Source organism: Caretta caretta, chromosome 10, assembly GCF_965140235.1.
Source record: "Caretta caretta isolate rCarCar2 chromosome 10, rCarCar1.hap1, whole genome shotgun sequence".
NCBI classification, from domain to species: Eukaryota; Metazoa; Chordata; order Testudines; family Cheloniidae; genus Caretta; species Caretta caretta.
In genome coordinates, this window is record NC_134215.1 from 74,913,313 (window position 1) to 74,926,143 (window position 12,831).

The 12,831-nt window shown below is 39.3% G+C and overlaps 1 long non-coding RNA gene across 16 annotated transcripts in view; it reads right to left on the bottom strand.

The window, feature by feature from the left end:
* LOC125643369 (uncharacterized) overlaps positions 1-12,831 on the bottom strand; it is a 134,315-nt gene that overhangs the window by 85,564 nt on the left and 35,920 nt on the right. The window lies entirely within an intron of this gene.

The following is a 12,831-nucleotide window of genomic DNA, read 5'->3' on the forward strand; positions in this document are numbered from 1 at the left end:
ATCACCATTGTCATTTGCATTATGGTAGGACCTAGGGCTCTCAGTCAAGGTCTGGGGTCCCATTGTGGTAGGCACTGTGCACACATAGAGAAAATATAGTCCCTGCGGTAAAAAGCTTACAATATATGTCTATATGATGAAGGGCCACAGGTGGATACAGGAAACAGACTAGGGGAGCACAAGTTAACCGTGAGACATGTCTAACATATCAGGGAGTGCCACATGTCTAACATACCTTTTCAAAGGTGAGCTTTCCATTCCTGTCACTTTCTCACACCCAGATCCTAGACTGTTGAATGCTAGATGGAAACCTGTAATGCATCTTTGGATAATGGACTGTGCCTTGACAAACTAAAGTTTTAGTGAAGCACGTGGGTGTCATGACAACAAAGTTGGATTTTTCAGAAGGAATAGGGGCTTTGACAACTAGATCCCCAATCTCTGAGTCTAAAAATTTCTGGACTGGTATATTCAATGACTTTTAACATTTTCAGATATCTTGTAGAGTTATGACAAAAGAACCTGTGTCCCTTGGACTATCCCACCATAAAATTTCAGGAGTGTTGTTTTCAGATACCATGGAAAACCACAACTTGTTTGAGAAAATGAACTTTCATCCCAGAAATAAGTGAAATAATTTGCTTTGTTATTGTAACCCTTGTAAAATAGCAAGATTATAAAACCCAACAAAGATAGATTTGATGCTGGTAGATATCCCCAAAACCTTGTGTGAAAGTTCAGAGACACTGTAGAGAAAAAAATGCATCCTAGCAATGAAAACATTTGGGATAATAATAATCATACACTTCTCAACTTTAAAAAAGAGTGAATGTTAATGCCCATGAAAGTGCCAGATTCACATCTCTGGAGAATGAAGACCTTTATGTACCGCTGAACATATACAGCCCAGGCAGTAACAGTGCAAGCTTCTGATTTACACTGATTTCTTTTTAGGCAGTAATGTATTAACTATAGGTTAGCTGGGCCAAAGTGTGAGACAATAGTAAAATGTGGGCAACAGTCAAAAGAGAGAAGGGAGGCCGTGGGAGAAGAGCACAGGTTGCTTTTAATTTTTAAACATACTTTTTTTCTGTAGTTTTCACTCATGTATCTTGCTCTAGGTCATTGGATGGTATTGTCATTACATGGCCACTGTGTCCAGTGCATACCTGCATACACCAGAAGTTTTATCTGTTTGCCAGATTTAGTGCCTAGTCATCCTACAGATGAGGTCCAGATTTTTATACCGTGCACACAGGTGGAGCGGGTTGAGGAGGAACATTTTTAGTTGATGCTCAGAGCAACCAAACAGATCAATGCGTCACACCCAACAGAATGAGAAGATATTTGTCTCCCTGCTCATTCAATACTGGATCGCTCTGCAGAGCCAACTGACAAGATTGTCTAACCTGTGCTGATATTCATGACAATAAGGACACTTGTCCACTAGGAAGTGGACAGAGACCACCTACATATTTTGCACGGGTTCTTCAACTTTGGAAGCTACTAGTTAATCTTAAGCCCCCACTGGCTTGTTCATGTTTGTAAGCACTTTCTCTTTAGGAGACGGGACTCAATCCCAAATAAAATAATAGCAAAAGAAAGGGATTCTAAAGTAATAATGGTGAAAGGTGTGCAAGCCGGTGGAAAGTACAGTAAAAAAAAAATGTGGCAAGTCATGATAAATGGGTCGTTATAAAATTCATGTTTAGGCTACACCAGTCTGGGGATAATGCCATTCGTCATGGCAACACTGGGGCACTAATGAGTCCTCATTGCATATTCATGGCTGTGGCATCTCTCTCTCTCTCTTTCCCTCCCACCATGAACCAATGCCTGGTAAATATCTCCACCTCAAGCTGAAAAACTCAGCTTACGCTGCTTTTTTTTTTTTATTTGTTATGTTGCAGCAATTACACTGTAAAAGTGCTGCACAAGATTGATTGCTCTGATCTGTAGTTCAATTGTAAATTAGAATACACATCCCCCTAGGGAAACACGGCCCCTATTTGTGATTAAGAAAAAAGCCCCATAATAGACTAATAGCTAAAGTTCTCTCTCTTTTACTTTCAGGCAATTAGCTTGATGAAATGGCCTCTTTTTGTGTACCCTGGAAGTGTAAACCGATATCATAATGAAGGATATGATGTTTATTCTATTATTTTCACCTTGCCATATATGCAGGAATGCATAAATAATGGCTGCTTTGTGTAGTGAATTTACTGGTTCAGAAGTAAACTATTTCTTAAAGAGGCAGTGTATGGTTCCTGAAGACTTAAGTGAAGGTGAGAGTTCATGTGTGTGACTGAGCCCCCTACAAAAACTAATGTTCTGCTTAAAAAAGATTGGAGACCATGTTTGGTCACAAGATTAAATAACGCTTAGTACTTACATGGTGTTTCCATTTGCAACGAACTTTACAGCCATTAATTAAATAACCCTCCTTAAATGCATCTGAAGAAGTGGGTATTCACCCACAAAAGCTTATGCTCCAATATGTCTGTTAGTCTATCAGGTGCCATAGGACTCTGTGCCGCTTTTACAGATCCAGACTAACACGGCTACCCCTCTGATACTTCCTTAAATAATATCCCTGTGCGGTCGGTAAGGCAGGTATTATCTCCATTTTACAGATAGGAAATTGAGGCAGAGCAAATCAAATGTCTACCCAAGGCCACACAGGATGTCAAAAGCAGAACAGGGATTAGGACTCAGGAATTGCTGGCTCTTAAGTCTTATGCTCAGAACATCCAAAATTGCCTTTTCCCTCACTTATAATGTCCCTCCCCCCTCAATATAGCACTGGATGATGGTTCCATTGGTTCTGGTCATAGTGTCACTCATAGATGGCAATGCTGCTGTTTTCCTTTCTCTGCAAGTTCTGTGATGTCATTTTAGCATTGAGTGCCATGTAGCATGCATGGCTACCGCTTTACTCATTTGCTTTTTTTCCTTATCTCCAAAAATCTTTCCCCTGAACTGCAGTAGCAGGCTATTGACTTGGGTCCTGGTATTGCTCCCCTAGTCAGTGTCACTTGGAGTACACTGTCCCTCCAAAAAGAAAAGGAGTACTTGTGGCACCTTAGAGACTAACCAATTTATTTGAGCATGAGCTTTCGTGAGCTACAGCTCACTGCTCTAAGGTGCCACAAGTACTCCTTTTCTTTTTGCGAATACAGACTAACACGGCTGTTCCTCTGAAACCTGTCCCTCCAAAGAGTCAGCTGAGGCTGTTAGTCTGAGACACTGAGTCATGTTATGGAACCACATCACCAGTGATGTCAGCATTCGTGCCTTTGTTCATCAGGTGAATGACTGTGATAAAAAGTGCCATAGCGGTGATAGCTACAGAGCAGGATACCTTGTTTGTGACAATAAAGGCAGCTCCACTGGCAGTCCAGTACCACATTTGAAACTGGCAAGTCACAGGTTCAGTTACTGGAGGAGTTAAATCTCTTCAACCAAGACCATTTGTGGCTCTATTTCCAGCTTATATAAAAATATGTACATTCCCAGGCTACCTGTATTTCCCATAAATCATGTGAATGCTCAGAAACCGGGCAAAATTCAATGATGTCATTTTTTTGCCAATTTTCAGAAAAGACACTGATACAATTGAAAAGCATCAGTGGCCCACTCTCAATCCATGGAAAGCACTGTAGCAACTTTAAGATATCACATCCTCTTTGAAAACTAGCAGAAAATTAAAGAATGTCCAGCGGGTGGTTCCATAGATGCCTGCTTAATTCTCTAATCCAAGTAATCTATACCAGTGGGTCTCAATTTTTCCAGACTACTATACCCCTTCTAGAAGTCAGATTTGTCTTGTGTACCCCTAAGTTACACCTCACTTAAAACCCACTTGCTTACAAAATCAGACATAAAAATACAAGTGTCACAACACACTATTACTGAAAAATTGCTTACGTTCTCATTTTGCCTGTATGAAATTTTAGTTTGTACTCACTTTGCTAGTGCTTTTTTATGTACCCTGTTGTAAAACTAAGCAAATATCGAGATGAATTGATTTACCCCCTGGAAACCTCTGTGTACCCCCAGGGGCACACATAACCCTGGTTGAGAACCACTGATCTATACAGTCATGGGTGAAGAAAGAAAATCTGGGAGTGATTTCAAGTAAATGCAATAATGCCTTGGATTCAAATACTGACTTTGCATTGCAGGGGACTTAATACCAATGGAGGGAAACTCTCCATTCCTTTCTGTGAAACAGCAATGGAGATGCTATCTAGAAAGGTCATGTAGACAAGGGAGAGGAAGGATGGTTCAGCTGAAGACCTGGGTTCAATACCTAGCACTATCACAGGCTTCTTGTAAGACCTTGGGCAAGTTGCTTAATCTCTTTCCTGTGTCTTGGTTGCCCATCTGTAAAATGAGGATAATAGCACTTCCCAATTTCCTGGGAGTATTGTGAGGATAAGTACATTACAGATTTGACAAACTCAAGTATTATGGTAATTGGGGCCATATAAGATAGACAAGCTGAAAAACCTGTGGCAGATACGTATGGGCATATGTGCAACACTATTGATTTATCTACAGTCCAAACTAGGTTATTAAGCTTAAGGTTGTGTGAGAAGAGGTTCCATTAGAGAAGACCAAAACACAATTTTATCACACAATACTACCAAGTGCAAACCTTTAAAAAAATGACTGTACATGGACACCATATTTTGTTTAAACTTGTTAATCATTGTCTTCTTGCATGACCGTCCCGGCATTTAAAATATGTTAGGGGTGACACAATCCTTTCACCGGGTGCAGACACATATCACTGGAAGGATGTTCTCATAAACAAAGTGCTGCAGGCTATGATCTTATCATTCTCCTCTTCCTTCTTCTCAGTTCAGTTCAATGACAAACATTTTTTCCCTGTTCTTTGCTCCAGTTTCTGTTCAGGAGAAGCCTCATATCGGAACAGCAGGTGATGTTGCAAATAATGATTGATGGACATCGGTCATGGTGTAGTGGGGAAGGGAGGGAAAACTTGCAATGAAGTCTGAAATGCTTTGTGCAGTGCTTTGCCTCTACTCAGTGCAATAGCTACCCTTTTACCGTTATAAGCAAAAATTTATTCTCACAGGCACACTTCATTTTTTAAAAACTGTATGTTAATAGTTAAGAGGGACTGTTGCAGGATATGTCTACCCTATGGTGCCCCATGCTGACCTAGCATGGGACTGTAGGCACTCTCTAACTCAGTTTCCCTTTCCTCAGGGCCCCTTAAGAACTCCATAAGACAAAATTCCCTTGCTGGGACTCTACTTAATTAAATCCTAAAATAAATTTGAAATAAAGTTTCTCCCCTTGGGCGTAGATGTGACACAGCCTTCCTTCCTGGGGTCTGTGGACTCTGGAATTCCCCTCTCTTAGGAGAAATTGTGTCTCCCTCAGCACCTTCCTATAACTGAGCCTTGATGGCCTTTTATCAGGCCCAGATATTCCTTAGTCAGTTAGCTGCCTAGATAGACTCTCTCCCTTTAAATTAACTTGTCATGGGTAGCCTGGCCCTGGATTCCCCTCAAAGGGGCCAGCAACCCAAGATAGGGACATAAAACCAATAAGAATGTTTGAAGGAAATTATTGCCTTACTAGCATGGTTCAGTTGAGTGTGAACTTTTAGATGGTTTGTAGACACAAAGAGGGTGGCTCTTCTGGACGAAGCCGGAGGTAATAGGACAGAAGAGAAAGTCCACAGTTCAGTGACTTTTAATTTATTGGGGAGGTAAATATTATCAGCAATTTTAAACACACCCCTTCATGGCTAGAGCCGTGTGTAAGTCCCTGTTTGTGCCTTGTGAATTTTTTCCAGGACAATTTGTGAAGCAGGCCCAATTTTCACCAGTATCTGGCACATTTTTCTCCTGTAAAACTACCTTCTGAGTCCCTCCAGTGATCTTACTAACTATATGTGACATTTATAAGTAAGTGATAAGCCTTGTCACTAGAAGTATACAACACATTCAGTTCAAGACTAGAAGGACTCCAGATGTCCCCTTTTTCAGGTTTGTGGTGTTTCCATGAAAATGCCATTTTTTCCAATATTTTTATTAGTGAAAATGCCATCATATTTTACCTTAATTTCCCCTCATCTATCATACAGATCAATAATCCAAATGCAGCATTTCACAGTGCTGGAGATGGATTAGTTGAGATTTGTCACATGGTTGAAGTTATCTTGCTCCTCGTGATTCCACAATGGATTAAGCCTACTCCATGTGACTCTCTTAGTGGGAAATATGCTGTTTGAGCAAGTCAGACAAAATCTAGTGTCTCCTTTCCAATGTTTAATTTGAAATACTTCTACAAGTACCCAACCTTGGAACTGATTTTTTCCAGTATTTGACACTAACTAAACTTCACATTGATTATCATGATATCTTCTTGCTGTGGCCTCCTGAGCTTCTGAACATCTATTGTGTTGTGTTATGGTCTTAGTGTCTTATGTTCCTGGAGGTCTGCACTCATATGAGCGGAGTACTTATGAGGCCAGTACTCAAAGAGGGATGATCTAAAGCCCATTGAGGTCAACAACAGTCTTTGCATTGACTCCAAGTGGCTTTTGCATCAGGCCTTGCACAGCATGAGAACTATTTCTTTTCCAGGGTGTGAAATTCTTAATAAGCTTCACTTTTATTAGTATAGCATATATTATATATATTATATTAGTATAGTTACAAGGAGAACACAGCGCTGATCTTTCCCAGATGACTTTCTTCTGTTTTGTCATAGCATCAAAGACATTCATCACAAAAGAAAGAAAGAAACCCAGGAGAGGTGGGTCTATGTTCAGCAAAGAAAATAGTATTATTTTCTCTAGAAGAGGCACCAATTATCAAGGTCAATAATCAGACATGGCAGTGAAGAGTCAGGATGCACAGCCAAAGTATAATTTGTTCAGTACTGAGCATCTCACAGATAGACAGTTCTACCTTCATACTTCAGAGAACTGCTGCCCATACATGTAAGGGTAATTTATCATTTGAACAAGACAGTCATGTAGGTATTTGTCAGAAACAAAGTATAGGGCAGAACAACTACAGAGGAAGATGTTGAATTTGGAGAGGAGAATTCCTTTGATACGTAACTTCATCTGGAAATTAGAGAATCAGAGAAATGTAGGGCTAGAAGAGGCCAGCATGTTTAGACCCTGCACTGAGGCAGGACTATGTGAACCTAGACCATCCCTGACAGGTGTTTGTTCAACCTGTTCTTAAAAACCTCCAGTGACGGGTATCCCACAACCTGCCTTAGAAGCCTATGGCAGAAATTAACTGCCCTAATAGTGGGAACGTTTTCCCTAATAACTATTTTAAATCTCCCTTGCTGCAGATTAAGCCTATTACTTCTTGTCCTACCTCTCGCGGACATGGAGAACAACTGATCACCATCCTCTATAACAGCCCTTACCATAGCTGAAGACTGTCATCAGGTCCTCCCTCAGTCTTCTTTTCTCTAAAAGAAAACAGGCCCAGTCTTTTTAATCTTTCCTCATAGGCCAAGTTTTCTAAGCCTTTTGTCATTTTTGTTATTCTCTTCCGGGCTTTCTCCACTTTATCCACATCTTTCCTAGACTGTGGCATCCAGAACTAGGCAGTACTCCAGCTAAGATCTAACCAGTGCCCAGTAGAGCTAGACGGTTACCTCCAGTGTCTTTCAAATGATACTCCTGTTAATGTACCTCAGAATGTTATTTGCCTTTTTCACAATTGCATCACATTGTTAACTCCTATTCAATTTCTGATCCACTATTACCTCCATCTCCCCCGATCCTTTTCAGTAGTGCTCCACCTAGCCCCATTGTTTAGTTACACATTTAATTTTTACTTCCCAGGTGAAGTACTTTGCACTTGTCTTTCTTGAATTTCATCTTGTTGACTTCAGACCCAATTCTCCACTTTATCCAGGTTGTTTTGAGTTAGATGAACCCGAGGTCTATGAGTGATGTTAAAGAAGAAGAGCAGAAAGGTTCCAGTGATGAGTGGGAACATATCAGCGGCCAGAAGGCTGCAAGTAGAGATGAAACTCACTTTCTCTCACGTACTGCAAAGACAAGAGCCTCCATTACCTGCTGTAAAGTCACAAAGAGCAAACTGTTTTCGCATCCACTGTAGCTCCTTTTTTGTTTTCTACTGTTCTGTCATTGCTGCTGACACTGTGACATCAGTTGGCAGAGGAGGGGGGAGATGTGGTCATCTGCAACCATGTAACTTGTGTGCAAGCTTTTGCACAGGTCAGACTGAGGAGTTCTTACATTCACTACAGTGGGATTGTGCCAGGGGATAAATCTTGGTGTTCTAACTACTCCTGCTATGTCTGGTTCTGTGTGTGCAGTGGGGCATATACTTTACCCTCTATGCAGTTGGACATAAACATTCCCATATACAAACTGCCTGCTGTTTTAATCATATTGTTATGATCTTTTTGCCTTGCCCACCTGGTCTAAATTCCATTATGCTCACCCTTACTCCCCTTTGCTTTTTAATCCAAACTGATACAAAATCCTGGTACCTGATCTATGGTGTTCTTATTTGTTGACATGGGCAAAGGTAATGCACCATGCAAGTACAAAAAAAATAAGTGGCCCATTTCACATGTCATGGACACTAACAGTACATGTGGGTCAACACTAGGGAAGGAAACCTGGACCACATGGAAATATCACCCCAGTAAGAAATATTATAGATCAGTGGTTTTCAACCTATGGCCCGTGGACACTAGGGGGTCTGCAGAATTCGTCTACGATTTCCAAAGGGGTCCACACCTCCATTTGAAATTTTTTAGGGGTCTCCAAATGAAAAAAAGATTGAAAACCACTATCATAGATAGATTCGTTCTCCTGTTTCCTTCATGCTATCATTCAGAATGTCAACACTAAGCCTAGGTTTTGCATAGAGTCCCTGGTCAGAGAAATGAATGAGTCTTCCACATAGCCATATGTTTTATTTTTTGATTTGCAGGTCAGATAAAAAATGTGATTTGTTTTGTTCTGGTTTTATCAGGAATGTTAAAAATAAACAGCCAAAACCCAACCATTGCTGCCAACTTTTCTAGTGGTTGAAATAAACCTTTCTCGAAAAATAATCCCAAAGGTGTGAATATCCTGAAGCTCAAGAAGCTCTTTAAGATCTGCCAGTGACAGAGTCATGCAATTAAAGTCATGCCCCATAAGCATTAAAGGCTTAAAATGTTAACAGATCACTTTAATGGGAGCAATTTTTAAAATTTGTATTTAATTTGCATTTACATGACACTGAGTATGTTATGGACAGCTGACTCCATGAAAGCTATGCAGCTACACAGATATACAGTTTAATAGTGTTTGCAATTCTCTGAGACTTGAGTCAGGATCTAAAGTAGACTTTACTTTACCTTTCTGACTATATTTCTGGTCTGATGTGGATAGAGAGTCCTTGTTCATTTCTTAAGTATTTTACTTTAAAGAGTAGTGGAGGAGGAGAGAATAGCTTAGGGGGGAAAAATTAAATGACCCATAAAATAAACCCATAAATGTAACTCAATAAACAAAACAAAATCCTTTATAACACATGCAGTTGTTATAGGACATATCAGATGTTATAGTCCTGATCCAAACTCCCAGTGACCACAGTGGTTCTCTAGATGCTTTAGAAAGAGAGCTCTCCCAAATGTGGAAACAATTATAAAGAAATTGGTGACTCATTAGCAAACATTCCATAATTCATTTCTCATTTCTGGGTCAATGTTACTAGTAAAACATAGGCTGCATATTTTAGCTCTTTAGCTGACTTTGTTTCTATTGGGCATTAACCCCCATTGCTGTTCCTATAAAAATGACTTAAAACTAAGTCTCAGTGGCTGGTCCTCTTGAGAAAGGTGGCTCATGAAGATCTTTACTCAAATACAAAGAAGTAAATTGCTCATCCAAGTGAATAAGAAACCCTGGCTAACACAACGTAGTAGGTCACAAAAGATAGATGGCATGATCCAAAGTCTACTGTAATCAATGGGAAAACTGCTGTTGACTTCAATGGGCTTTGGATAAGGAACCACTGAAGATGGATTTTAACAAGCATGTAATGGATTGAATGAAAGGTACACTGTTATTCTACTGGGATATTTTAAATTTCATATTCTTTAAAATGTCTGTATATACATCAGAACTATTGACCTGGCCCAACTGTTATTGAAATTGATGGAAAGACTACCACTGATTTCAGTGGGCATTGGATTGTGCCTTAAATTTTTCAGGTTAATTGAGAAGATTAGACATGGTGTCTTTACATGTTCCGCAAATCAATATTATGCAGAAGAAACATGTGCCAGAAGTCAAAACAACCATATTATTTGTATTTAAAATAGCAATTTAATCAAGGATGTCTATTAGAGACAGTTAAAATATTCTATAGCCAATTAACATAAAATATCTTACATTTATATGATCCTTTTTCTTGTTTTAATGATCAAGGGGCAGGTCCTCAAACGATGGAAATCAGCATCACAATGGTGCTGTGGCAATTTACACCCTTTCACTAAATGATTTTTGCTAGTAATTAAAAGATAATGACCAAGGTGACTCAGAGGCCCATGGGTGGTTCTCTACTATGTGTCAGCAACACTTGTCAGGCCTGTCATACTCATTACACCTAACACATGGTTGTCATGATGTAAACCCAAAAGGTGTCATGTAATATATCATTGTAAAACTAATAAGTCACTGATCATTAATATTCTCATGTAATATGTAGTATGGAGTGGCCACAAAGAGTTATGTACTGTAATTATGTTCTTCAAAAGTGTTTGGCAAGCAATGCATAAGCACAATCTGCCTGAGACAAAGGAATGTGTATTTGCTTGTCTGACCAGCCTAATCGTCAGGAAGAGACAATGAAGGTACATCTAAATACATGGGTAAACAAGCTAACAAGCTGGGGAGAAGACAGCATGGCATCTCTCAGAAAGAGAATCTTGGTCTGGGCTTACGTCTCAAAGAATACATTTCAAAGGTTTGCTAGGCTATAAAGACAGGGGGTCTGACCCTCAGAAGATAAGCAATTGAATCACCTGTTTGTATACAATATTACTGCATCTGAAAAAGTGGGGGGTTTTACCCATGAAAGTTCATGCCCAAATAAATCTTTTAGTCTTTAAGGTGCCACCAGACTCCTCATTGTTTTTGTGGATACAGACTAACACGGCTACTCCTCTGATACTTTACAATATTACTGAATCATAAAAGTGAATCAAGTACGGTCTTTTATGAAAGCTTGTAACACACTGGTGATTCACATCATTGTGAAATGTATGTATTAACACTATGTGAGGAATTATGGATTCTAACTGACATTATACTTTAAAGTCTGTGACCAAACCTGAGCAACTACTCATATTGTCTCACTGGGGATAGATGTGGCAGACATAATGCATGTATGTACACCCACAAACACACACCTTTCCTAAGCATTAGTTTGGCTGTCAGACTGGAAAATATTAGTATCTTATGGGTTAAAGCACAAATTAGTAGAACAATCATGAACAATGCATCTTTCAGCAGAAGCTAAAATTCATGTGAGTTCTCTATATGTTTCTTTTAATTATACAACCCAGAACTGAAAACAGAAGTCTAACCAGAACACAGACTTCAAAAAGTTTGGCTTTCTTCAAAATGCCATAACAAATATTCAGCTGATTTCCTAACCCAAATATTCTGAGTTATCTCATCCCTAAAAGAATCAGTATCACTCTTTTATTTTTTTCCTTTTCTTTCTATTGATTTACTATGTCTGTATTTCAGAGCCTAAAGAAAACAAATGTAATTTCTATCACTCAGTAAGGTAATGGAATTAGTCTGATGAAACATCAGAAATTTTTACACTGAATTTGTAGTGTAAATTACAGGGAAAAGACACCTCTTAATTCAATAGCCACTTACACTGATATCCTGTACAAACCACATTGATTGCTACAGAGATATGTAACTCCCATAACATTCCAACCTCATGTTTCTTTTGCAATCTTAAACTTTTCTTTCTGTTGAGAGTGGCTGCTTCTGTTTCCCAAAATGGGAAATATGTTTCTTCCTACCCTTGTGAAAGTCATTCCTAAGAGTACTGGAAATCTGATCTCTCTCTTATGCCATATCTTTAACAGATTCTCCAAGGAGATGCGTGTTTCAAGCAGAACAATCCCAGGGCTAAGAATCCCATGTGATAATGGAAAAATGCTCCAAAGTATGCATTCTGCCAATGACTTTCCCCAGTGTGCAATGCCTGAAGTTCTGACACTGGATTTTTTTAACCATTTGTCTGGAATGAACTCACCGCATAAGATGCTAGGTCTGAATTACATTCAAACAAAACTGCAGCATTTCAAGCTGAAAACTTTAGGCTATATCTGAATATTTGTCTTCAATAAATTGAATTAAAAACACTATTAGCGTTAACAGTAAACATATTGGATGGACATTCCTGTTTGGTCTCAAGAAAAGCAATAGTTAATTAGGGTGGAAAGGATGCTGCTTTGGGATATTTGGACAATACCAAAAACATTGATGGCATTATGGGACCTGATCCTCAGAAGGAATAAATCAGCATAGTTCCACTGACTTGGCCCAAAAATGTTGATCGGAATCTGCACTTCAAATTCTCTTTCAGTTTTGATCATTTTATCCCTACAGCTCCAAAACAACATATGAGATATAGGAAAGAGCCGAAGATGAACAACTGAAACGACTTAAGGCTTTGTGGCTAGGGGTTGATATCCTATGTGTATAGAAATTAAGAAGCCTAAAATGATTTAGTCCTGAACAAAGAGGAGAGTTAATAGAGCTAT